Source organism: Sus scrofa, chromosome 13 (genome assembly GCF_000003025.6).
Source record: "Sus scrofa isolate TJ Tabasco breed Duroc chromosome 13, Sscrofa11.1, whole genome shotgun sequence".
NCBI lineage: Eukaryota > Metazoa > Chordata > Mammalia > Artiodactyla > Suidae > Sus > Sus scrofa.
Window position 1 is genome coordinate 90,993,056 of NC_010455.5, and position 25,136 is coordinate 91,018,191.

At 42.6% G+C, this 25,136-nt stretch overlaps 1 long non-coding RNA gene across 1 annotated transcript in view; it reads left to right on the forward strand.

The window, feature by feature from the left end:
- Positions 22,445-25,136, forward strand: part of LOC110256316 — a 55,686-nt gene continuing 52,994 nt past the window's right edge. The window contains exon 1 of the long non-coding RNA XR_002337727.1: positions 22,445-24,299. This is a non-coding gene — a long non-coding RNA (uncharacterized LOC110256316). The remainder of the gene's footprint in view (positions 24,300-25,136) is intronic.

Here is a 25,136-nt window from a genome sequence, read left to right on the forward strand (position 1 = left end):
TCCTTAGTTATCTGTCTTATATATAGTAATGTATATATGTTAATCCCTTCCTCCCAATTTACCCCTCCCTCCTCTCCCGGCCATGATGTCCCCTTTGTAATCCTAAATGTAATTTTGAAATCTTTGAGTTTGCTTCTGTTTTATAAATAAAGTCTTTTGTATAATATTTATTAGATTCCATATACAGGCAATATCATGTATTTGTCTTTGGCTTATTTCACTTAATATTATGTTCTCTAGGTCCATCCATGCTGCTGCAAATGGCATTATTTTTTCTTTTTTTATGGCTGAATAATATTTCATTGCATATGTGTACTACATATTCTTTACCCAGTCCTCTGTCAATGGACACTTAGGTTGCTTCCATGTCTTGGCTATTGTAAATAGTGCGGCAATGAACATTGGGGTGCATGTATCTTTTAAATTTTTCTTTCTCTGGATCAGTGCCCAGGAGTGGGATTGCTGGATCACATGGTAGTTCTATATTTAGTTTTTTAAGGTCCCTCTGTTCTCCATAATGGTTGTACCAATTTACATTCCACCGACAGCATAGGAGGGTTCCCTTTTTCCACACCCTCTCCAGCATTTATTTTTTGTAGACATTTTGATGATGGCCATTCTTACTGGTAGGAGGTGATATCTCATTGTGGCTTTGATTTGCATTTCTCTAATAATTTGTGATATTGATAATCATTTCATGTGCTTTTTGTCCATCCATCTGTCTTTGGAGAAATGTCCATTTAGATTTGCCCATTTTTGGTGGTTTTTTTCCCTAACATAAAGCTGTGTGAGATGTGCATATATTTTGGAGGTGAATTGCTTGTCAGTTGCTTCATTTGTGAAGATTTTCTCCCATTCTATGGGTTGTCTTTGTTTTGTTTATGGTTTCCTTTGCTGTGTAAAAACCTTTAAGTTTAATTAGGTCCTATTTTTTTTTTTTTATTTTCATTACTATAGGAGTGGGTCAAAAAAGATATTGCTCTGATTTATATAGAAGAGCATTCTGTTTATGTTTTCCTCCAGGAGTTCTATAGTATCTGGCTTTACATTTAGATCCTTGATCCATTTGGGTTATTTTTGTTTATGGTATTAGAGAATGTTCTAATTTCATTTTTTTACATGTATCTGCCCAGTTTTTCCAGCACCACTTATCAAAGAGACTGTCTTTTTTCCATTGTATGTTCTTGCCTCCTTTCTCATGGATTAGTTAACTATAGGTGCATGGGCTTATCTCTGGCTTTCCATCCTGTTCCACTGATCTATGTTTCTGTTTTTGTGCCAGTACCATATTGTTTTGATTACTGTAGCTTTGTAGTATAGTCTGAAGTCTAAGAATCTGATTCCTCCAGTTCTGTTTTCTTTTTCAATATTTCTTCAGCTATTCAAGTTCTTTTGTGTTTCCACACAAATTTAAAAATTTTTTGTTCTTGTTCTGTGAAAAATGCCATTGGTAATTTGATAGATTGCATTGAATCTGTAGATTGCCTTGGGTAGTATTGTATATCATTTTGACTGGAATTTTTGATTGGTCACCGAGAGTCATTCGGCATCTCACAATACAGGCTGAAAAACCAGATACTTATTTTCCAGATATCCATTGTAACCAGAGGTAGTGGTATGATCTAGTTTTAGACCCTAAGACTGTAGAAGATGCTTTGGTGGCCTGTCTAGCTCTCCTTGAGTGGGACAATGTACCTGTCCCCCAGCCACTGTGAATTGCCCTCAGCCAGAGGGAGTCTCCTTGCTTGGAAATGACCAGGAGAGTATGCCACACACCCCCAGCAGCCTGCAACCAATGGCTGACCAACACGAGGATTTGAAAGCCAGAACCATTACCTCAATATGAGATAGCTCTGTGGTGGGATCAGGCTGAGGTGAGATTTCAGTTGAACCCACTCTTTGCCTAGCTTTTCTTCTCTACTTTCTTTTCTGTCTAAGAGTTTTACTGAAAACACTCCCTCAGGAAGTCACTTGCACAAGAACTCCCATTTCAGCCTCTAGAGAACCCAGCCTATGACACACAGGAGCAGAAGTCAGTGGGAGTGCTTTTCTCGGAAAGCATTTGCTTTCATGACTGAAAAAAGAGAAAGGGGAACATGTGTAGTGGGCGAGGCTTCTTGCCTTGAACACTGCTTTGATGTCTGGAACTAGAACTCCCTTCTTGTGGCTAAGAGGTAATAGACATAAAAGAAAGTCTAAGAGCGTCCTAGAGCCAGTGCCAGCCGTTCCTACCTCCAGACTTGTGAGAAAAATAAATCCTATTTTCTTAAGTCACTTTAGACCTAGTGTTTCTGTTATTTGGAACTGAACACATTATTAGTACCTGACAGAGTTGTTGTGAGAATGCAATGAGAAAATAAGGGGCCCAGCATACATGCAAATATCATAATTTTCTTTCCTCCCATTTCTTCCCAAATTCATTTTCCTGGTTGGAGTATATGGAAAGCTAAATGAGATTACACAATAGCTTTGTATGTTATACATCAAAATTAACCTTTTCTGAGTGACTTACATTTTTGAACCAATGCCCTGATTGAGAGAAGGATAACTAAATAATAGGAAGGAACAATGCATTGTGTCTCTTCTTTTTACATTTCAGCAGTGGATAGTCGTGTGTGGGGAGGGTTGATCTACCTCATTGCTTTAATATCTCCTAAAGATGCAAGAAAAAATACCTTTACATGTTATAAAATGTTATCATTTCAGGTTCATATTGGTTAACCTTCAAGTTTATAGTAATAGCACCAATATTTGTACCTAAGTAGAAGAGTAGAGTTTAATGGCTTCGGTGTCAGGAATAGTGGCACCTTTATTTGAATTGCAGTCTCATGTATGTATCACAGCATCTCTTTGTTTTTTTGGGCCGCTATTCATGCTCTGTGCATATGTGTCATATTATTTATGGATATAAAGCTTGTCCTTGGAGTAATGAATCTCCTGGTGACAGGGACATATTGTTTGAAATACACCGAATGCCTTAGGTTTACATGCTGTTAAATAATGCAGTTCAACCTGACTCAGCAAATCTTTATAGAATGTCCACTGTGTGCTGGGCACCGTGAGGCCTGTGGCCATGCATCAGACTTGGTCAGCCTCTTTGGAAGCAAGATCTGTGGGGTAGCAGTTGTATGTATATACAGCACACTTGGATACAGGGTTTGTGCTGCAAAAAATGAGGCTAACAAGGTTCTTTGAAATTTTGAGGGAGGGAAGGAGAGATTCATTTCACTTTGGGGGGTTGAATAAAGACATCTAGATGTCAAGGAGAAAAGCAAATGATCTCTATGCTTATTTTTCTTTCATCTAGTTATGTCTTATGATTGTTAAAGTATAAAATCTTTTCATGTAGTCTAACTTAAATAAATCCTTACACCACAACCACAGGGTGAGTTTGTCATGTAAATTTATTCATAAAGGGGTAAACTGAGGCTCAGCAAATTTTCAGGCGCTCATGTAGCTTTGAATGATAAAGAACCCAGGTATTCTAACTCCAGCTTTGGTTCTTTCTCTGTAGACCAGTGGGTTTATTTTTCAATTTTTTAAAAAAATTAAACTATAGTTGATTTACAGTGTTGTGCCAATTTCTGCTGTACAGTGTAAATCAGTGGTTTTTACCATCCACATCAGTACTTCTCCAACTGAGGCTGTACGTTAGAATCTCCTGGGAGGTTTTAAAAATCCCCCAGGCCCACACTGTACTCAGGCCAATTAAATGAGGCTGTCTAGTAGGGGGGAACTCTGGCCTCAGTGGGTTTTTTTAATCAGTTAATAAACTAATTATTTTTAAGTTGTGGATACAACAAACTTTATCATCTCAACCATTTTTTTTTTTTTGCCCGCACCTGTGGAGTGCCAAAGTTCCCAGGCCAGGGATTGAACCTGAGCCACTGCAGAGCCACTGCAGTGACAATGCAAGGTCCTTAACCCACTGAGCCACAAGGGAACTCCTGAATAACCAGTTTTGAGTCTAACATTCAGTGGCATAAAGCATATTACTGTGCTACCATCCCCATTATCCATCTGCAGAATTCTTCATCTTGCAGAATTGAAATTCTGTACTCTTTAAACAAAAACTCCCCACTTACCCCCTCCCCCAGGCCCTGGCAACCATCATCCTACTTCCTTTCTCTATGGATCTGACCACTTTAGTTACCTCATGTATCTAGAGTTCTGTAGTGCTTGTCTTTTTGTGACTGGCTTATTTAATTTAGCATAATGTCCTCACAATTTATCCTTGTTGTTCCATGTGTCAAAATCGCCTTCCTTTTTGTGATCAAATACTATCCCCTTGTCTTTTTACACCACGTTTTGTTTATCCATTCATTGTTGATGGGCACTTGTTTTGCTTCCACCTTTTGGTTATTGTGAATAATGCTGCTATGAAGGTGGGTAACCCTGATTTCAATTCTTTTAAGTATATGTCTAGAAATGGAACTGCTGTTTCATTTGGTAGTTCTGTTTTTAATTTTTTGAGGACCCACCATATGGTTTTCCATGGTGGTTGCACCATTTTACATTCCAACCAACAAAGCATCTGCGTTTTTTTAAAGCTCGCCTGAGATCTCAGTGGACAACCAAGGTGAAGGATTCTTATAATAGACTGACCTCCTCAAGGACAAGGCTCTATTTTATCCAGCTTCGTATCCATAACACTCTGCACCATGCCTGGCAAATTGCACCAGGCACTTGTGTCAATAGGAATTCCTCCACATTGTGTTCATTTTATTTCTGTGTAAATTTTGTGATTCTGTAGCTAGACCTGTTTTCCCTATAGGGCAAAGGTATCAGCAAACCTCTCAAGTTTACTTCTAACATGACCACATGTCCTGCCCTAGTCACATTTATTCTTTGGTATTGTGGGCACCAACTGTCTGGTTGAAGGAGTTGCTTCTTCTAAACCTAATCGAAGAGGAGGAATAAAACAAGAGAAAGGCAGGCTGCCAGTTTTCTTCAGGTCTGTAGCACATGCATGCACTATTTTCCACAATTGACTAAAGATTTTCTAGATGTGGCTTCCTAACTAAATTTCTTCACCAGCCTCCTCCCCATCCTAGTTCTTATAAACCAGGAAGGAGCCTTCATGTCTTGAAACAAATAGTGTTTTCCTTGTTGGAAATGGACAACAATCTCCTCAAGCTAAGTGAAGTTTTGGAACTTGATCCATAATCATCTTAATCCAAGAGACTCTCCACCCCCCATCTTATTAAGATTGAGAGTCTGTGAGTTTGTGTGGAGAGGGTGACAGAGGAAGAGAGAGAAACACAATGGGGCTAAGGGGGAGGCCAAAAGTCATTGCATTCAGCATCCGTTTTCTCTCTGGGTTGTTGTCAAAAATGATTTATTTAATCATCTTGATTTAGAAGACTTTTAATGTCAGGGAACAGTCTTTTTTATTACTTCTGTCTTCTGTTGGCCCTTCCTGGGCTGCTTATATTTCCATCAAGCTATTGGCGTTCTGTCTGAATCAATAGCAGGCAAAAGTCTTTTTCTTAGGTATGCAGCACAATCTGTTCTACCTGGGATCAGAGAGGAAGAATTATAGTTGTTTAGAATTAAGAGAGACTTTGCAAAATGTGTTTCTAGTCCAACCTTATTTGGCCTACAGACACTGTGATATAGCTGGTTAGTGGCAGCATTGAGACAAGGACCCAAGTCTTCTCTCACTGAGTCCATTCCTTTTGCCATATTCTATTCTTGCATTCACTCATTTTTTCATTCAGTACTTATTGAGCATCTATTATATTTTAGACATTTTAGCTAGGCATTGGGGGAAGAGTATCAGAGACATGTTTCCTATTCTTATGCTCTCCAGTGGAAGAGATAGCTAATTAATCATTCAGTGTAGTACAAGGGGAGGTGAGATCAGGGGAGACTTCCTGGAGGAAGTGATACTTAATCTAAAAACTGATGAACAACTAAGCGTTTGCTAGAGGAAAGGTGGAAGCTGTCCCAGAAAGAGCAAAGAGAACATGTAAAGGCCCCAGTCAGAAAGGAATGGTGCTTTTGAAGAACTGAAAGAAATTCAGAGTGAGGATAGTAAGCAGGAACTAGATCAGGTATGTCTTTATAGATCATACTGAAGAATGTGGTCTTAATTCTGAGGCCAGTGGGGATCTGTTAAAAGGTTTAAGTGGGGTTTTAACATGATCAGAATTGCATTAGAGAAGGTTCATTCTTACTCACATGGAAAATGGTTTGGCATGGGCCGGAAAGTGAAAGGAGACCAATTAGGAGGCCCTTGTCGGAATCTAGATGAGAGAGGATGGTGGATGAGGGGACCATAAAGAAGTGAGCAGATTTCAGAGGTATGCCTGTGATGGACTGATCATGCGAGATGAGACAAATGGGTACCATATCCTGGGAAAGGATGAGTTCTGGAGGGTAAAGATGGAGACAGAGGTGGAGGGTGATGCTGAAATGTCTTTTGGACTCACACATCTTAAGCTGAGCTACCAAGTACATCATATATTAGAGCCCTAACTCTCCAGCACCTCAGACTATTTCTTTATTTGAAGACAGAGCCTTTATTTAAAATTTTTATTTTTTATTTTTATTTTTTTGTCTTTTTGCCTTTTCTAGGGCTGCTCCCACAGGATATGGAGGTTCCCAGGCTAGGGGTCTAATCGGAGCCACAGCCACCGGCCTATGCCAGAGCCACAGCAATGCAGGATCCGAGCTGCGTCTGTAACCTACACCACAGCTCACAGCAACACCGGATCCTTAACCCACTGAGCGAGGCCAGGGATCAAACCTGCAACCTCATGGTTCCCAGTCGGATTCATTAACCACTGAGCCTCGATGGGAACTCCCCTGAAGACGGAGCCTTTAAAGAAGTGATTAAAATAAGACTGTTAGGGGGAGTTCCCGTTGTGGCTCAGTGGAAATAAATCTGACTAGCATCCATGAGGACATGGGTTTGATCCCTGGTCTCACTCAGTGGGTTGGGGACCCCGCATTGCTGTGAGTGGTGGTGTAGGTTGCAGATGTGGCTCAGATTCTGTGTTGCTGTGGCTGGGACTGTGACTGGCAGCTGTAGCTCCAATTGGACTCCTAGCCTGGGAACCTCCATATGCCGCAGCAGCGGCCCAAGAAATGGCAGAAAGACCAAAAGAAAAAAAAAAGAAAAACCGAAAACCAACATGAGATACTTGAGCAAGCCTCAGAGTCAATTAGGAAGGGGCCAATTAGAAAGTGGGAAGGAATCATCAGCAGAGCCTAGTATCCAAGGTCAGAGTTGAGGGCTCCATTGCTCGGGTCAAGAGATGGGCCTTGCCCAGGAGGAGGGAAGCTGAAGGCCAGGTACCTCTCTGAGAGGTGGAGAGCCCATCTACAGAGAGCAGGGGGATGCAGGTGGGGGGGGGGTCCCCTGTCACAGAGAAGAGGAGTGTGGGGACGGTGTCCCCAAGTAAGGCAGGCTTTGGAGGGAGGGCAGACCCCACTGTGAGCCAAATGCTGAAGGTGCTTCACAAACATTACTGAAAATAATCTGATACATAAAATTATCCTTATTTTACAGATGAGAAATCACAGTCTGCAGAGGTCAAGATTGTGGTCAAAGTTACATAATTTATAAAAGCCCCTGGCAGGATTTAAACCCAGAATCCTTAAGCCTGGGCCCTGTGCCCTCAACACTGTGCCCTCCCTGCTCTGGACTGGATCCGACTAGTGGAGGCCTTGGCAGGCCAATAATTTGTTTACTCTTCAAACTTGAAATTTTCTCCAGGTTTTTTTGAAGGAAGTGTTGAATTCTGTGTGCAGGAAGGGCAGAGAAAAAGGACCCATGGTCCCAAAGCTGCACAGTCATCTCTGTGCAACTAAAGTTCTCAGGATTTTTGAGAATGCAATTCACAGGTTCACCTCTGGAATTTGATGACTGGCTGGGAGAGGGGATAGGGTAGGGCTTGAATTTTGAAGGTGGGAGGGAGTAGGGGAGCTTATCAAGTTGCAGATATTTCTTTATTTACAGTGGTTCAGGTTTGAAAAGGTAGTTCCTAAATCCATTTGTATGAAAGTCCAACTAGATGTTCATTAGACAAGCTTCCATCACAGAATCAGGGTGGGTGGGTGGTGGTGTTGCATTTCTTTACACCCACAGTGAAATATCAGAAAGGGAATGGAAACAAACAATCCCTTTTAAAAATCACAGAAAAGGTACTTAAGAATAAACCTTGCCAAGGAGGTGAAAGATATATGTGTTGAGAACTCCAAAATATGAATAAAGTAAATTAAGGATGATTAAAAAAAATCAAAATCTATCTCATGCTTTTGGATTAGAAGAATTAAAATTGTTAAAATGGCCACACCACCCAACGTGATCTGTAGATTTAATATGATCCCTATTACTCATGACATTTTTCCCCGAACTAGAACAAATAATCCTAAGATTTATATGGAATCATAAGAGACTCAGAATGGCCAAAGCACTTTCCTCCGACCTGTGGCTTTGTTTCTTTTTATCTAGGAAAGATTTAAAGATGTGTAGCATTTGTATTTCTTCCAGCCATGTACAGTGACCTCCCTAAAAGGAGTTCTGGAAAATTCTCTTTTTTTCTACCTTGTTATATTTCCAGTGACATTTTAGTGTCTTGGTGACATTTAGCACTACAGCTCTGTCCTGGAAAGTTGTCCTGCTGAACTGCCCACAGGCCAGCACTGGCCACACTGGACTTCGGTTTTTCACAGAGGGGCAGATAATAGACCTGACTTGTTTTGCGCATGTAGGCGGCTTACGGCTGAAATTCTGTCTCATGTTGTAAGAACCCATCAGAGCTACCATAACCATGTTTCTCTGAATTCCTCATGATTTGTCAAAGCCACATGATGATGCAAATGGCAGATCCTGAGGCGCTACCTTGATTACGTCTGAGAAATTTTCTTTTCTCATTATGGCTATTTCCACTGAAATAAAATCCTTACTGTTTGTGCCTTTTTTTTTTTTCAGTTCAGTTATGGGATGTAATGATTATTTTCAGGAGTAAAAGATTTAGGCAAAAAATGACCAAAGCTTCAGGAAGGGAAGGCTAGAGTAGTTTACTTGTACATTTGTAATGCCTCACAGGAATCTGTATTATGGAGCAGACTGGAGTATCATAGGGTGACCAACCCCCATATTTTGCCCTGAGGAATTTCCAGGGATACCAGACTTTCAATACTGAAACCAGGAAAGTCCTGGGCAAACAGGGATGAGTTGCTCATTCTACTTTGTTTTTTCTTTTTAGGGCTGCACCTGCAGCACATGGAAGTTCCTGGGCCAGGGGTGAATCAGAGCTGCAGCTGCCCACCTACACCACAGCCACAGCAACACAGGATTCGAGCTGAATCTGCAATTTATGCAGGGTGGATCCTTAACCCACTGAATGAGGCCAGGGGTCAAACCTGCATCCTCATATATACTAGTCAGGTTCTTAACCTGCTGAGCCACAACAGGAACTCATTTTTTAAAAAATAGACATTTTATTATAGAGTAGTTTTGAGTTTAAAGGAAAATTACAAAGATAGAAGAGTTCCCTTATACTCTAAATTCAGTTTCTTTTACTATCAATATGAGATATGTGTCACAATTAATGGACCAATATTAACACATTATTATTCACTAAAGTCTGTATTTTATTCAAATTTCCTGTTTTTAATCTAAGGTCCTTTTTCTGCTCCAGGATTCCATCCAGGGGACCACATTACAGTGAGCCGTCATGTCTCCCTTGGCTTCTCTTGGCCACGGCAGTCTCTCAAACGTCCCTTGTTTTTGATGACTTTGACATATTTGAGTAGTATTGGTCAGGTATTCTGTAGAATGTCCCTCAGCTGGCATTCGTCTGATGTTCTTCTCATGATCAGACTGGGATTATGGGTTTTGGGGAAGAAGATCACAGCAGTAAAGTGCCATTTTCATCACCTCTTGTCAAGGGTCTACACTACCAGTACATCTTGTCGCTGAGGATGCTAACTTTCACCATCTGCTTTGGGGAGGTGGGTCCAGTGTGTCACATGTCCTGTCCTTTCTCCCCCTTTCCACACTTTGGAAGGCATTCCCTACGTGCAGCCCACACTGAATGAGTGAGAGGTTGTGCTGTCTCCTTAACCAGGGGTTATTGACGTAAATTATTTGGAATTCTTCATCATTCGAGATTTGTCTATTCTTCCCAATTTATTTTTTTCACCACTTATTTATATCAGTGTGGACTTGTGGATATTTATTTTATACTTGAGGATATAGTCCAATACTACTTTATTGTGTTGCACTTCCCTAATGATAAATGGTACTGAGCATCTTTTCATATGCTTATTCGCCCTCCTTATATTGTCTTTTGTCCAATGTCTTTTCAGATGTTTTGTGCTTTTTAAAATGGGGTCATCCTACTTTTGAAAGCCATTTAGGACTTGAGGCCAGTGTGAGTGTGTGTGTGTGTGTGTGTGTGTGTGTGTGTGTCTACGTGTGTCTACTAGGAACCCCTGTCCACCGTAAATTTCCTCAGCTGTGACTTCTGAAACTCTTCTGGAGGCTTAGCCCATCTGGTTCTGAGTCAGATCTGACCAGGGCAGGGTGGGGTTTGGAGGCAGGCTCTGGAGGAGACCTCAGTGTGGTTCAGTCAAAACCATTCGCCTCAGTGTTCCATTTCTTTCTACCCCTTGCTGAATGCTTCATGAAATAGAACTAAGAACTAAAATATTCCACAATCCCACAAACTCCCATTGCCTTTCCTCACCATTTAGAACTAATTTAGGCAACATCGGCCACAAGACACACATGCTTTACAAGACTGAAAATATTCTGGTTTTAGCCTTTCCTATTTCACCAAGCCTTAAGAAGGATGAGTTCAGATGGCTGTGTGGACACATGGATGCTTCCTTATGTTGGATGAAATTCTTTACTTCTTTTTATTTTATTTTTTTTTAGGGCCGCACCCACAGCATATGGAGGTTCCCAGGCTAGGGGTCCAATCGGAGCTGTAGCCACGGGCCTATGCCACAGCCACAGCAATGCCGCCGGATCCTTAACCTGCTGAGCGACGCCAGGGATCAAACCCGCAACCTCATGGTTCCTTGTCGGATTTGTTTCCGCTGCGCCATGACGGGAACTCCTGCTTACTCTTTTTTAAAAAAGACAGACCTCGGGGCTTTTAAACCTGAGTTTATGGTCACGGAGGAAATCGATTCAGGAGAAATGCCATGTAGCACTCTCCCTGGACAAAGGATTGCTTGTGTTCTTTGATGCTTAGGCCTCTCTGGTAGTTTCTCTGAAGTTTATTTGTTTTGAAGACCCTCTTCAAGTTGGGGACCCATTACTGTGGTAATTTACAAACATCAGTTTTTCAAAGGGAGTGAAGCTTACCTGTCAGCAAATTAGCATTTTGACCAGCCAGCAAATAAAGGCAGCTGGTCTGGTACAGCTGAAGGCGGCGTGGCCACTAGGGGTCAGCGGTGTCCTGATAAGGGAAGCACAGTTTGGGGAGAAAAGCGTGGGGGTAGGGAGGAGAGGTGCCTGGCCAGCTGGAGTTTTCCAGAGAGAAAGATGTACACTCTCTTGGATGGAGCTGAAAAATGGGCATTTTAAGTTTTAGCAATGAGATGTTTTTTATTTGTTTTGTTGTGTTTTCTGGTTTGGAAGCCAATTCTCTGAAGAGAACCATAGATTTTATGTCTGTCATCTTGCCTACAATTTCTCTTCTCTGCAGATTTTCAAATATCGTTTAATTTCCCCTTTACCAGACCTGTCTGGCCATTCCTGGTGGACTTAGGGTGGGGAAAATCGCGAAGTTCCCTCCATTTCCCATAATATTTTAATTCAGGTGACTTCCAGATTAAATGAGAAAGGGTCAAGGAAGGGGAGGCAGGGTGGGAAGGGAGTAGGGTCATGCTGATCCCAGCAGCATCTGTGAGGAGGAGTGGGGAGGGGCTGGTGTTGAGGGTGCCCTCCTGCCTCCCACCCAGATCAAAAGAGCTCCTGCCACCCTAGAGCCCCTGCCGCCAGTCCCACTCTTCCCCACCTGAGGGCAGTATCAGGGCTTCCCCTGGTACATGCCCCCTCCAGATTCTTGTGCCCTTGGTACATGTGGCAACCGTGCCTACTCAATCTCTCTTCTCCTGAGCCCTGATGGGCTTCAGAATGCTTTTCAATCCCATGCTTCAGGCAGTCAAGATCAACTTCGCCTCTGTTTCAGGTTTGGCAATGCCTAGGTGTCAAAAGCATGTTTAAGTAGTTCTCTTGTGGTGCAACAGGTTAAGGATCTGGCATTGTCACTGCACTGGCTCTGGTCGATGCTGTGCCAAAGGTTCGATGCCTGGCTTGGGGAATTTCCACATTCCAGTGGTGCTGCCAAAAAAACAAAACACAAACGTGTTTATGTTGAACTTGGCAGTCATCTCGCCTGTCTGTGGTGATTTTGTTTGTTTGCATTTAGACAGGCTCTGCAAGGGTTTTGAGAGTCTTCCTTCAAATGGGGTTAACGTGTTACTACACAATGGCCAAAGTTTGGACTAGTTTTAGGCACTGATTGGATTCTGGCTAAAATGATATTCTAGACAACCATTCCATGTTACTTTGCTAGAGATTTCACCCAACTCTGTTTTTCTCATGAGCATATTATCTGTTCAGAGTAAAAGTCTGACCTACTAACTAAAGTTTAATGAAGAGTGAGATGGGAATTCCCCTCATGGTGCAGCAGAAGTGAATCTGACTAGGAACCATGAGGTTGTAGGTTCGATCCCTGGCCTGCTCAGTGGGTTAAGGATCTGGTGTTGCCAGGAGCTGTGGTGTGGGTCACAGATGCAGCTTGGATCCCGTGTTGCTGTGGCTGTGGCGTAGGCTGACAGCTGTAGCTCGCCTGGGAACCTCCAAATGCCACAGGTATGGCCTTAAGGAAAAAAAAAAAAAGAGTGAGATGAATCACCTGACTAGCATTCAGAAACACAAGTTAAACAATGTGGATACCATTTTGTCCTCATTAATTGGCAAAAATGCAAATGGCTAATAACTTACAGTGCTGTGGTGGGAAGGGAAAACCAGGCCACCTCATACTATAGCTAAAAATGTAAATTGTTACTATTTGGGGGAAATAGTATAATAATATTTATTAAAATTAGAAATATATAGTATTGCCTCACATCTCATTTTGGAGACTATATTCTTCAGATATGAAAGTGGGAGAATGTAATAAATAATCAAGGATGCTTCTGTACACGTTTTAGCGGCAAAACAATGTAATCGCGATACCTCCTGAATACCCCTCAATAGAATATATATTGGCATAAATATAATTTGGTATATCCGTAATTAGAGTGAGTGTAAATGAACGAACTAGATCTATGTGATCTGTTCTAGGGGATATCCATGGCAAACTGAGTGAAAAAAGGAAATTGTAGAGTCTTGAACATAGTATAATTCTGTTTATATGTGAACACAAAATTCAAACTCTCTGTGTAGGAATAAATGTTTGTACACAAGCATGATGAAAGATAAGGAGGGTGCCCACCAGCTGTTTGACCTCTGTGCGGTGGGATAAGAGGAAGGGTGTATGCTTGCGTGGAGCAGGAGTATTATGCATTTTTTCTTTAATGCATTTTAAAAGTAGGATGCATATACATACTTTTAGAATGAAAAAAAAATCAGATGAGGAAACATGGTCCCTAAAAAGTTAAGGCCATGGACCAAAGTCTTAACAACTGGTTAATGGCCAAGCAGTGGCTATGAGGCATGTCTGCTGAGCCCAGATGCCGTTGTTCAATCCCCTGTACAGGTTGCTGTTTAAAAACGTAGCTGCAAAACTCCTTACTGCTTCTTTTATTTGATGTTTTCGCCCCTCCCCTCCTTCTCTATTGAGTAGCTGAGCTGAGAAAGAGCGAGGTTTTAATTGTACCAGATCCTCTGCTGTTCATCCTCAGGCAGACACTTTCCTTTTGACAGGATAAGTTAATTTCCATGACTGGGCTAGCTATTGAATGACAATCCCCAGAGTTAAAAGGATTGAGGAGGTGACTGAAGAGTTATATATTTTCTCATTGTCCAGTCAAGACATTCTCCTTGATCTGGCAATTTTTCAGAAGCCAGCATTTTATTTCATTTCCAGCTTGACATAAAAGTGATTGTGTCCTTGGGGGTTATAAGAAATATAATCTCACCTGTGACCTCCCTTTCATACTGTGAGCTCTCCAAAGATTTCATGGAACCTGTGCAGTTTAATTTGGGTTTTGCTCAGCTTTTCTTTTGGTTGAAGTTAACCTGCGGACCCTTTTGAATAGTTTATCATTTAATCCAGGGAGAGATTGTTACCTATCAAATAGAACCTATTGCTGTATTCATTGAATTTTTTCTTTTTATTCCTGGGGAAACACCCCCCCCCCTTATTCTTGATTTCTATGTACGGTTTAGAAATCTGCAACCACAAAGTGTGACTGTGAGCCTGAGGAAGTTATGAGGCAGTTTGGGAGGCAGAATAATGTCCTCCGAAAGTGGTCCCCATCTAACCCCTGGGATGTGTGACTATATTATCTTGCAGGGCAAAAGGGACTTTGCAGCTGTGATTCAGTTAAGAATTTTGAGATGGAAAGATTAATCCATTACAGAGGTGAGCCTAATATGACATGGATATTTAAAAGCAGATACCCTTTACTGGCTGTAGTCAGATAATGTGACTATGAAAAATGGTCAGAGAGATGCAGCATTGCTGGCATGGAAGATGAAGGAGAGGGCCACGAGCCAAGGACTGCAGGAGGCTTCCAGAAGCTGGAAAAGGAAATAAAACCATTCTTTTCTAGAGCCTCCAGAAGGAATATAGCCCTGCCAACGTTTTGATTTTAACCCAGTCAGACCCATGTCAGACTTGGAGCTGCACAGTAAGCCAGGTGTGCTGTAGGTGTGGATTCCGCCTCTGTTTCCGCTCTTCTCTCAATGTTTCCCTCCTCTATGTGGAAATGACCTCAGGCCGCTTTCTCCAAAGGCAGCAAGATGATGATCATCTGTAGTTGGCCAAGAAACATCCTTGTTCATGTCCACGGATAGGAAAAGAAAATCTCTCACTGAAGCACAAAATAAGATATTCCCTGCAGTCTGATTAGACCAGTTGGGTCACAGGCCCACCCCTGGACTGGCCCCGGGAGTGCTGGCCGCTGATGGGCTAAGCCTGGCTTCTTGAAGCGGTCACTGGCAAGGGCGATACGGTGGCTGTGATGGCATCTGCATGGAGAAGGGAAGAGCCGAGGGGAGAGTGGGAAGTAGAGCTAGAACCTTCTTTGCAGCACGTTAGGTTCTCTGCAGCTAACCATATTCATGAGCTGTATTCATGAGCTGGAGTCTGGCATTGTTGCCCATTATTCAAGCCAGTTGAGCTGGGTTTCTCTACCACTTACTGCCAAAAAATATTCTACTAGCCACGTAGTCTCCTCACACAGTCCCCTCCTGCTTACTTTTTTTTTTTTTTTTTTCTTTTCCCCCTCGGTACCTGCCTGGCTCCTGCAAGCCTTTTAGTCTATGACTCCCTGAACTTGACCATATCTGAGACCTCCTGAGAACTGGCTTCCAGGCCCAGGGACAGCAGAGTGTGGCATGCCCAGCACCTCTCCCAGCCCCTCCTCCAGGGCTGGCATTGCTAATTGAGCCTGGCACCCCTTCTTGCTCGGTCCACACATGGCCTCACGATGTTCAACACTGCACTCCAGGAAGCCTCGACTGACTGATCAGGGCTGGCGCAGGGGATGGACCCAATTTGGCACATTAGAGTAACTAGATGTCGTCTTTTTTTCTTTTTAAGTAGTTGCTTTGCCTTGTCAGTTCCTATTGAGATAATGACCAATTACAACTCTCAGGCCTTCCTCCCTTGTCTATCTCCATAGTTCCCTATGCTGAGCTTGACACAGCCTGTAGGTACTAGAACTTAGATGGTTAGTGTTAAATCTTGAACCTCCACTGCACTGCCATTTTCATTTAAAATATTCTCTAGGGTCAATTTCCCTACTCCTAGAGTCTTAAATACTTTGTTTTTTGCAGTATCATTTGCACTGTAGAAAGGGAATATAATTCACTAGAATTTCAGATTGGAGGAGTGATGCTTCTTTCAAGAAAAATTTTCAGAAGTTCCCATTGTGGCTCAGTGGTAATGAAACCAACTAGCATCCATGAGGATGTGGGTTTGATCCCTGGCCTCGCACAGTGGGTTAAGGATCCAGCATTGCTGTGGATGTGGTGTAGGCTGGCAATTGCAGCTCCAATTTGACCCCTAGCCTGGGAATATCCATATGCTGTGGGTGCAGCCCTAAACGATTTAAAAAAAAGAAGGAGGAAAGAAACATTTTCAGAATAGGAGATGTGTGGTAGGTCCCAGGGGAAGTGTGGCCACTTATCAAGCTGTGTGGCTTTTGGAAGGAGGCAGTGCCTGGGCAGTGTGCCTCAGAGAAGGAGGAAACAGGTGAGCAGCTTGGTGTAGTGGGGACCATGTGCAGGACAGTGATGAAGTTCCTAACACCTGCTCGGAGCAATTCCATGCTGTTCACTTCTCAAGGTCAGAACATCGAGGCCCAGGTTTATGTGGGATTCAGTTGTTGTGTAGTGTTCTCTTTTCTGTACTTGAGCCCTCTTATTCTGTGTCTTAATAGTCGTGACTGCTTTTGAAGATTAGCAGACTAGGTCACCCCAAAATATGCCAGGTTGGCATAAGGATTATTTTGAACTGAAGGCAATTGAGAAGAAGCAGATATAAGAAGAGCTCTCTGCCCTCCCCCTATTTGTCTAAAAGCAAGACAGTAATTTGTAAAGGTGTCGGTCCCCACTCCTTTCTCTGCCATGAAAGACAGAAGTTAGTCATCACCACCAGAGACAACTCTTAATAGCCCAGAGTCTGTACCAGAGGAATCTACATAACAAATCTTACTAACTAGTCCTTACCTTCCATTAGTTCCCCCAAACACTCACCCTCCCATAATTTGCTGCCCTAGAAACTCAATTTTTTTTCCTTTGTCTTGTTGTTTCTCTAAAAATATATTGGTTTTCTTTTTAAGATGTTATATAAGCCCAAGTTCTAATAACCAACATTTTAGTTATTTATCACTGAATTCTCCAATGCACAATGCATGGGTTCATAAACTTATCTTGTTTTTCTCTTGTTAATCTGTCTTTTGTCAGACTTATCTGCAGGGCCTACACATGAAACCTAGGGAGATGGATGTAAAGTCAAAAAAGTTCCATTTTTCCTCCTTTTTTTTATTCCTTTTTATGGCCTCACCTGCGGCATATGGAAGTTCCCTGGCTAGGGGCTGAATCACAGCTGAAGTTTCAGCCTACACCACAGCCACAGCAACACCAGATCTGAATCTGTATCCAAGCTGCATCTTTGACCTACACCCACAGCTTACAGCAATGCCAGATTCTTAACCCACTGAGCGAGGCCAGGTATTGAACCCGCATCCTCACAGACACAACATCAGGTCCTTTTAACCCACTGAGCCACAACAGGGCGTGTGTGTGTGTGTGTGTGTGTGTGTGTGTGTGTGTGTATTATTTAAAAGCCTTTAATTTCTGACTTAAAAAAATTAAAATGTAGTTGATTTGCCAATTTCTGCTGTATAGCAAAGAGACCCAGTCATACATATATATACATTCCTTTTCGTACACTTTTTAAAAATGTGACTTTCTTTTAGCACACTTTGATATTTTTCCTAGCTTATATTTATTTGATCTCATTTTCTCTCTGCTTGTATTTTTTTTCCCTCCTCCATTATATTATAGTTTTTTCCATGTTTATGATTTTTAACTGGCTTTTAACCTTCTCCTATTTGTTTTTTGAATTGTTAAGTTTCCATTCTCTTGGCTTCCTCAGTGGTAAGTAAGAAGCTATGGCCCTAAGGCATCTTGACCCTGAAGAATCTTGGAATTCTTCTAGGCAGTCTTAGCATTTTCTCCATCGGCTCCATTTAAATGGAGGAGAATTCAGGAAACTCACAAACTCCTTCCCAAACCCAATAATGAAGATTGGTTTCAATGTACATCTAAATTCAGGAATGGAATTTCCTTCTCAGATCAAGCACCCAGCCATCCTTTTTGTGGGATTAATTTAGGTTTTTGGGAGAAAGTTGTAGTCCCAGGTGGGAAGACAAGTCCTATGTGAGGAAGCACATGAAGAAGTTGGGGCCATGGAACTGGCCAGCTCATTGGGGCACAAAACCAGCCCGGAGTTTATACCTGGGCCCAGGGCATATTCCAGCGACATCAGGCATTTGCTTTACTGCCCAGTGGCCAACTCCAGATACCACAGGACGGTGTACCAGCATTGGCCCAGGGCCTGGGCCTGGTTTAGCCTGTGGGTAAAGGAGCCAACAGAGGGAGAGACACTTACCTGCTCCCTGCTCACAGAGAGGCATGTTTCATGGGGGTGATTCTGCCCTGCCCTTTTCTGCCTTGCCAAGGGGAGTGGCCAGCTGATGCACGACAAGAAAAGAATGGGGCTGCTTGCAGATTAGACTTTGTAAAGAGGAGAAGTGTCTGTATGTGAGACGCTGGTCTCTTATAGGGACTTAACAAAACTAAAAGTAGGAGGAAAACAATCCTTCCTTGAGAATGTACTACTTTGGTTGAAAAAACCTTAAAAAGGTTTTTCTGCTCCCTATAATCTTGACGTTAATTGGCATCTTCCAACGTGGTTAGTCAGCATCGGCTCCCCTTTTTCCCACCACTGATAACAGACATTTTTGTTATCTTCTAGTTTCCAGTCTTGGCAGGAGGGAATGTTGGCCAAAGGACTAGTTTATTATTCAGCTTTTAAAGCCAAATATTTATAAGAAAGGATGTGATCGAAATCACAGGTCAAACCTTACTGTGCTTCTTTGTCTCCGTACTTGCCCTCGTTAAGATGGCTAAATTTCACTGTCCTGTGCTTGGTGCCACTAACAATGAAATCTGCAGGCATTCCCTTTGTCCTTGCCTTTAGGAGGTTTGAAACATATTGTAAATAGCTCGAGCCACTGTCAATGAAAGAGAATGAAACTCTGGAACCACCACTGGGTTGCTGGCTGTTTCCCATCACAATCAGATTTCTCTCTAAATAGGGATTCACTTGGGCCTCATTATAAGCCAGTGGGTCTCCATTCCTTCTGTTGTCACTGCTGTCAGACTTATGGAACTATAAAGATGCGTGTAATGCAGTGACTCTTGGTCATTTTGAGTGTAATGCGCTTTGTAAGGATTGGATGCAAGCTGGGCTTTTCCCAGAAAAGTTCACAAAAGGTATGCATGTTCCCAATGCTGCCTGGAGTTCCAGGCTCTTGCCTGATCATTGAAACAGGTCCTATGACTTCAGGTTAAGAGTCATTAATAAAGAGTGAACCTGTGGGTATAATGTTAATTTTCTTAGTTTATGTGTCAGCTGGGGTGCATCAGAGAGATGGAAGAGTAGGAGATACACACTAAGAATTTATTGCCCAAAATGGGTTTCTGTGAATGTGGGAGCTAGCTATGTAAGTGCTACCAACTGAATGTGGGTGTTCCTCCAAAATTCATATATTGAAACCTCCAAGGTGATGATGGTTTTTGGAGGTGGGGCCTTTGGGGAGGTGATTAGGTCCTGACAGTCAAGCCCTCGTAAGTGAGTTTAAGGCCCTTATAAAAAGAAACCCTAGAGACCTCTTTTATCCCTTTGGCTATGCAAAGACAGCAAGAAGATGGCTTCTGTGAGCCAGGAAGTGAGCGCTCACTAGACACCACTTGACCCTGGACTTCCTGGCCTTCAGAACTGTGAGAAATAAATGTCTGTTGTTTAAGCCACCCAGTTTCTGGTATTGCCATAGCAGCCTAAACAGACTGAGACAGCAAACCAGAAATCATAGGGCAGGCTGTCAAAAATGGCAAGCTGAGACTCTTGGGTGCAGGGTAAGACTGATGTCTTCAGGTGGAATATCTTCTTTCAGAAAGCCTGAACTCTATTTGGAAGGCCTTTCCACTGATTGAAGCAAGCTTACTGTGTCATCTAGGATGATCCCCCTTCCTTAAAATTGACTATGGGTTTTTATTAGTATTAGTAATAAATTTAACTTTAAAAAATTTTTCACATGTATTATATTGAAGTAGAGTTGATTTACAATGTTGTGTTAATTTCTGCTGTGCAGCAAAGTGATTCAGTTATTATATATGTATACATACTCTTTTTCATATACTTTCCATTATGGTTTATCCCAGGATACTGAGTAAGGTTCCCTGAGCTTTACAGTAGGAGCCTGTTATTTGTCCATCTTATGGATAATAGTTAGCATCTGCTAATCCCAAACTCCCAACTCTTTCCTCTCCTACCCTCTCCCCTTTGGCAACCACAAGTCTGAGTTTGTTTCTATTTCATAGAGTTCATTTGGGTCATATTTTATTTTATTTATTTATTTTTTTATTTTTGCTATTTCTTTGGGCCGCTCCCACGGCATATGGAGGTTCCCAGGCTAGGGGTCGAATCGGAGCTGTAGCCACTGGCCTACGCCAGAGCCACAGCAACGTGGGATCCGAGCCGCGTCTGCAACCTACACCACAGCTCACGGCAACGCCGGATCATTAACCCACTGAGCAAGGGCAGGGACCGAACCCGCAACCTCATGGTTCCTAGTCGGATTCGTTAACCACTGCACCACGACGGGAACTCCTGGGTCATATTTTAGATTTCACATAGGAGCAATATCATATGATATCTGCCTTTTTTTAACTGACTTAGTATGATAATCTCTAGGTCCATCCACGTTGCTGCAAATGGCATTATTTCATTCTGTGTTATCTTATCCATTCATCTATTGGTGGACATTTAGGTTGTTTCCATGCCTTGGCTATTGTAAATACTGACCATGGATCTTAATCATACCTGCAAACTATCTTCACCGTGTCCCTATATTAGTATTGAGGAACTAGAGACTGTAGCCCGGCCAAATTGACCATCACACCTATGATGGTATTATAGGGATGTACAAAAACATCTTTGTTCTTAGAAGATATAGGTTGAAATATTTAAGGGGAAGTAGCATGATGTCTGAAAGTTATACTCACTTTACAATTATACATGTAGAGAGAGCAAATGGCTAAGGGTTAATATTTGAACACTGTAGATGGAGGGTTCACTGTATTCTTTACATTTTTCTATACACCTGAAAGTTTTCATTGAATAATTTGTGAACTAAAGTAGCCCCAATGTGCCTGGCACAGTGTTTGCTAGCTCATAGCCTAAGGAAGTGCTATATGAATTAAAATGGATAAAGGGCAGCATTTTACAAAGTTGTCAGCAAGATAATGTGGTAAGGGCTACAATAAAAGAATCTTCTTCTGATCTTCCTTTATCCTTGTTCAGAAAATTTCACTGATAAATAACTAATGGCTGAGACATTTCTTGAGGTGAGCAGAGGCTTCAGGGTAATAGTAGAGGGAATACTAAGGTAGGACCACGAGTTCTGTGTTTGGATAATAACTGCAAGCTGGGTGACTCTGGGCAATTTGCTTACCTCCTCTGAACCTATTTCCTCATCCCAAAATGGTGATTATTATCCCTGCTTTTCCAGGATTGTTCTGAGGAAGAAATTCAATAACAACTGTAAAAATGCCCTATGAACAGGAGAGCTGCTGAGTGCCCCTCCGACTGACTGCTGCACCCAAGCTTGCTTGCTTGCTTGCTTGCTTTGTCTTTTTAGGGATGCACCAATGGCATATGGAGGTTCCCAGGCAGCAGCTGTAGCTGCTGGCCTATACCACAGCCATAGCAATGCCGGATCCTTAACCCACTGAGCAAGGCCAGGGATCAAACCTGTGTCCTATGGATGCTAGTCAGATTCATTTCCGCTGAGCCACGAGGGGAACTCCTGCACATAGGTTTTAGTCCCACATCTTATCACATTCAACATCTCTGGCTTGGGAAGTGTCTTATAATCGATGGTGAATCATAGTTTAATTGGCAGCATTTTTTTCTTTCCTAATGGTATTTAAAATGATACCGGCATCATAGATTTGATGAAATACTGTGGCTGAGTGGTCTTAGACAAAGCCTTTGAACCTGAGCTTTTCCCTCTTTGGGGATAAAAGTACTTTATGTGGTTGTTACAAAAATTAAATAAGATCAAGTGTGCAAAGCACTTAGTATGTGTTCAATAAACTGCAGTACAGCCTAGTGTCACACAAACGTAAGTTATTACTTAGTACAGAATGTATCTAATCCCTAAAGACCCTGCCCATGGATCCTGCACCTTTACCACCTCATTTTTGTCTTTTTGTCATTTTTAGGGGTGCACACGTGGCATATGGAGGTTCCCAGGCTAGGGGTCCAATTGGAGCTGCAGCTGCCGGCATATGCCACAGCCACAGCAACGCAGGATCTGATCCGTGTCTGCGACCTACACCACAGCTCACGGCTATGCTGGATTCTCAACCCACTGAGTGAGGTCAGGGATTGAACCCACAACCCCATGGCTACTAGTCAGGTCCGTCAACCACTGAGCCACAGTGGGAACTCCACCACCTCATTTTTGAAGAAGAAAAGAAATAGAGCCATATCAAGTTTTCTTTGGAAAAAAATGACCCCAAATTCAATCTAGATGATTGCTTTGTGTGTTAGTTTTGAAGAAGTAGATCCGAAAACAAGGTGTCAGGGTAGCAAACTCTTCTTTACTTGTTGCCTCTACTGTCTGGATACTGGGACTATTTTCACAGCCACACTTCTGGGGACTCCCTTAGACTTCCAACTAGGACGTGAGGTAGTGCAATCTCTGTGCACACAGAATTTTTGAGAATGTTGAGATCAGCCCTACCTCAGCCGAGCTGCATTTCAGGCTTCCCTCTATAAACCTGTCAAGGCTCCCTCCCACCCACCCTGCTAGCCCCCTCTCAAGCTGCTATAGCCAGGCCCTAAGGCCTCCGGTGTCCAGGAACTAATGGGGTTGGCAAACACATTGTCTGCAGTGAAGGCTTTTATTTTTGTTGACCTGCAGTGTGAGGGTTTAATATGCATGATTTCTTCTGTGGAGGGAAGCACATGAATCCTGCCAGCCAAGGCAGCCTCTGTTAAGTGCTTCCAACCCAAAGGCATGATCAAATCTTGGTCCAGAGTCTCCAGTTTACCTTCTCAAACAGTGCCCTTTGCACAGTTTGGGGAACAGCTGGATGTTAGGATTTTAATATATGAATTTGAAGGGGCACACATTTAGACCATAGCCATGGATGTACTTCAGTTTATTAGACCAGTTCACTACTGATGGATGCTACTCTTTGGCAGTTTTTGAATTACTAGTGGTCGAATGCTAGGCAGTAAAGGGCAGAGAGTGAGGGGGAAGTCTTAGGAAACCACTTTAGTGGTAGAATGAATTTCACCAGGCACACACATCACATAGCTTTGGGCCATCTTGGTTCCAATTGATGGATTTAACTGCCGTGGGCTGGACATGAGATGAAGCAAGGTACTGGAAGCAGAGAAGGAAACAAGGCCTTATTGTGGCTCCATTAGAATCTGATGACAAGGAATGCGTTACCATAACAAACAGGTTAATTCTTTCTCATAGTCATGAATTCCTATAAAGGGCACCAGATATGGAGTGAGGCGAATGGGATCTAACCATATAGAACGTCAGATTCCTCAGGGAAAGCGCACGTGGCCCCTACTGCTGCACCAGACTCCCCCAAGGTAACAAGATACTGAGTGAACTTTTCTTTGGCCTGGGAACTGATGGCCAGGGTCAAAGCTGAAAACATAGGAGTCTCACATCCCCCACATTCTACAGAGAAAGCTGCCAAAGAGCCTCTAAAATGGGGCCAATCACGGGTCAACCCCAGCCATTGCCCGGTGCTCCTCTCCATCTCCAGCCCAAAGAGCTGACTGAGGTAGGAGTGTGGGTGAGAGGTGGAGAGCCAGCAGAGAAAGCAAAGGGTTGATGTTGTGAGCTCTCAGCTTATGAGGGTGGGAGGGTGTTGTGGCTATTTCTGTGCAACTTTAAAGTCAAGTAAAGGGGTCCCAAAGGAGTCACTTGGAAAGATAGGGCTCCTGTGGGAAGAGTGGATGTCATTGTATTAGTTTTCTATTACTGCTATAACATATTACTACACATTTAGTAGCTTAAATAATGCAAGTTTTTGATTTTACAGCTTGAGAGCCTGAATCAATTTCAGTGAGCTAAAGTCAAGGTGTTGGCATGTTCCTTCTCACCCTGGCTCCATAATCCATAGCCTTCTCCTAATTTTGACCCTCCTCCTTCTCATTAGGACCCATATGACTACATTAGAGCGACTCGGATAATCCAGGATCCTCTCCTCATCTCAAGATCCTTCATTGAACTACATCTGCAAAGTCAAAGAGACTTACCTACCATGAAAAGTAACATATTTACAGGTTTCATGGGTTAAAGCATGGACATTTTGGGAGGCCATTATTCATCCAATCACAATCATTGTTCCTTTTTTTTAAAGATTTTAATTTTTATATTATATTTCTATTATGGTTAATTTACATTGTTCTGTCAATTTCTGCTGTACAGTGAAGAGATCCAGTCATATATATATATTTTTTTCTCACGTTATCCTCCATCATGTTCCATCACCAGTGACTAGATATAGTTCCCTGTACAGCAGGATCTCATTGCTTGTCCACTCCAAATGCAATAGTTTGCATCTATTAACCCCAGACTCCCAGTCCATCCCACTCCCTCCCCCTCCTGCTTGGCAACAACAAGTCTGTTCTCCAGGTCCATGAGTTTGTTTCTTTTCTGTAGACAGGTTCATTTGTCCCATATATTAGATTCCATCAGAGTTCTTTGATCGGACATCCACTGTGGCACCGGACTTGTTGAACTGCCCTCCACCTGCCTGAGTAGGGCAAAGGAGAATTTGAGAAGGAAGAGGATGGCCATGCGGCAGATGCCGCTGACCAATTAGATAAGGATGTGAGAGTTACTGGGGTGTCCAGAGAGCTGCCCACTTGGTGAAGGGGACCCCCAGAAGAAAGGAGCTCTGGGCAGTATTGCCAGGTGCAGGAAATGAGGGATGGAGATTGGATGAAGTGGGCTGGGAGTCAGATCTCCCAACTCTATGTGGGAGCAGGAGAGAGAGCAGACTGTCACCTCTCCCCACATCATCTCCTGCAGTCACAGCCTGGTCAGTAATTTGGAAGAGAAAACTTTGCATCAAATATAAGATAAGATGGGGAAGTATACAC